This window comes from Siniperca chuatsi, linkage group LG22, assembly GCF_020085105.1.
Source record: "Siniperca chuatsi isolate FFG_IHB_CAS linkage group LG22, ASM2008510v1, whole genome shotgun sequence".
In the NCBI taxonomy this organism is placed as follows: Eukaryota; Metazoa; Chordata; class Actinopteri; order Centrarchiformes; family Sinipercidae; genus Siniperca; species Siniperca chuatsi.
In genome coordinates this window covers 1,325,327-1,328,165 of record NC_058063.1, presented here as the reverse complement: position 1 = coordinate 1,328,165, position 2,839 = coordinate 1,325,327, and the positions used below count along the sequence as shown (strand labels likewise).

At 45.6% G+C, this 2,839-nt stretch overlaps 1 long non-coding RNA gene across 1 annotated transcript; it reads right to left on the bottom strand.

Annotated features, from left to right (window-relative positions):
- LOC122870745 lies at window positions 1-2,487 on the bottom strand. Its single transcript, XR_006376659.1, has 2 exons — window positions 2,036-2,487; window positions 1-1,948 (listed from the first exon to the last, which is right to left on the bottom strand). It is a non-coding gene; the product is annotated as an uncharacterized LOC122870745 (long non-coding RNA).
- Window positions 2,488-2,839: the final 352 nt, after the last annotated feature.

The following is a 2,839-nucleotide window of genomic DNA, read 5'->3' as shown; positions in this document are numbered from 1 at the left end:
CAGTTTTCCACCTTTTTATTTTTTATTATTTTTTTTATTTACATTGTGACATTATAACCCTGCATTATCCCATAAAACATAACAAGCACCTGTGTGATTAGTTTATTCTGAGAGAGAGCTAACAAAAGCATATAGAGCTAGGGTTCTCCAAGAAGTACACTGCTTTGCCTCAGAGAGGTAAGTTTCAGTGCTGCCACACCACAGCTACATAACTGATTTGACTTAGTCACACACACACACACACACACACACCTTAAGGGTAGAGAGCCTGTGTAGGGACCCCTCCCCGGACCGACCAGGTGTTCAGATTCGGCGAAGCCTCATAACTTTTAGGAGTCAATTGGTTAGGGGTGTAAATCCTGATAGGTTTCTTGAGACAGAGCGATCAGGGCAGGTTTGTGGGCCCGCAAGAGCACTCCCCCACTGGTTGAGACCCGTGGCAAGTTAGGAAAAGGGATTGCCACAGGGCTTGCCTCTCCCCTTCCCGCGTCCGCATAACCTCATGGCTCATTCATTGCCTCAAGTCAGGGACAAGGCCAGTTAGCCAAAATATAGGCACGTGTCGTAAGTATTGTACAACTTTGCTTATCAAGCCGAAGTTCCAGGAGACAAAGCATGTGCCTCCACTACACCTGTTTCAGTGGTGACACATAACCAGAAAGGTATTGGGTGTCTGAGGGTCCCGTTGCTGAGCCATTACAAAAGAAAATCAAGTCAGAATTTAGAATAGGAGCTTGCATAAAGTCTGGCCTAGATGATGGAACTGTATCAGCCAATGATTTACAATCATGTACATTTACAATGCAGCTGGATTTAATGGCAGGGCTCTATGAACCAAGATGTTAGAGCTGGACAGAATGGTCACGTTGTAGCCTGACTTGGAGCAGCTGTCATGTTTTGGGTGACTTCCCAATTAGGATAGTCTTAGCTGCAACAGCTCGCAAACAGGCTGGTATCCCCTGCATTACAAGAGGCAGCTTAGAAGAATTGAAAGCCATCGATGAGTAAGGAGAGCCATGTTTCTCAATCAAGATGCCCAAGATGAAGCTTATTGTCTCTTGCACATATGAAAAGGCAGATCATAGTCTGGCAAGCCCAAAGGTGGTCCTAATGTGAGAGCAGCCTACAAGTCTCTTAATGCAGTTGTGTGCAGTTTTCAGTTCATTGAAGCGGTTGAGGTGCAGAGTCCAGAGTGGCAACACAAAGGACAGAGTCCATTGCTGATCATCCATGAATCCAATTATTGCAGTAATTGGTCATGCCGAAGAAGGAGTGCATCTCTGCTTTTGTGTGTGGAGGTACTGCAGACAGCAGCTTTACTCTGTCTGGTGAGAGGAGGAGGCGACCGTTTTTCAAAATGTACTCCATGAAGATGACCCTCGGCTGACAACTTGGCAAGCGATCCTGTGTGACCTCTTTACGTCAAACATTTCAGGAGGAGAATAGAGTCTCTTTTACAGGCCTCTTCAGAGGGGAAGCCATCAGGAGGTCATAATGAATAATGTACTTCCACCAGGGAGCACAAGGTCATCAAGGTCTCTCTTTACTGCAGCAGCATGCATTTATCAAAGGCCACAATATCCTTGCAGCGCAGGTGTAAATGTTTATTGCTGATCCTCAAAGGTGAAATAAAAAATAGACTAGCTATCAGAAAAGATGAGATTGAGAAGAAGGCTGAGCACAAATCCACTACTGTGTAAAATTTAGAATTGGGAGGCAATGAGGCCAAAATGGAATTAACATCAGGTATAATGGGTGTGGCTGCAAGAACAATTGAATTTACTGCTTTGAGATGTTGCACAAAGCACCATTCTCCAGGTCTTTTTGCTTTAGGGATACAAATGTATTACTGGCTAGAGGCATGTTTCAGAAGAAGCTTGTTCTAGAGAATCAATGATGCAGAACAGTCCCCGTGCACCAGTCTATGTTAGGGTTATGTTTCTTCAACCTGGGGAAATCCAAAATAAGTGGTAGTTGCGGTGAGTCAATAACATGCAAGACAAGCTTTTCAGAGTGATTACCTCTGTCTTATTACCTGAGGAGGCTGAGGGGCGGAGTGCGGTGAATCACCCAACAGAGCAAGCGGCCATCCAATGCATTGGCTGACAGGGGAACCAGAAGTCTTTCCAACTGCAGCTGGAACTGTTCGGCCAAGCCCCGGTTGATGAAGTTCTCATCTGCACCAGTTCCAGAGAAACTGCAGGAGAAAACAAGCAGGCTTGCGTGAGAGGTCTGGAGCGTGGTGTGAAGGAAGAAGAGGTTCACCTCACCAGTAGCCCTCCGTTTACTGATGAGCCCTGTCGTTTAATGGACACCTAGCCAGGAAGTGGCCCAGCTGCACGCAGTACATGCACCTCCCCTCCTCCTGTTGGCGCTAGCGTTCCTCTGTTGAGAGATGGTTGCTGCCCAGCTGCATGGGAGAGAGAAATAAACAATACTATCTGTCACTATTTAATTGATGGATGATTGATGGATGATGGATGGTGACCTTTGACCTTTGATTAACCCCCGAACTCCCCGGAAGTGCATCACACCAGAAATGCGTGGCGCCGGAAGTGCGTGACGTTATGCACGGACCAATGAGCGTGAAGCATGCGTGGTGAGCAGGAGCGAATGGGAGTAAAGTAGGCGTGGGAATGAAAAACCCTGTAAAAGAAATATGATTAAATAATTCAATCAATTAAGTGAAATCGGTAGTATCAAAAGTATAAAAATAATTGGCAAATTTACCATCTGTAAAAAAAAAAAAATCTAATCTTTCAGGAGCAAAAGACACGTCCTTCTCTGTTGTCTGTCCGGTGCAGAGTGAGGTGTGAATGAATTGGAAAGATGTGGGAGG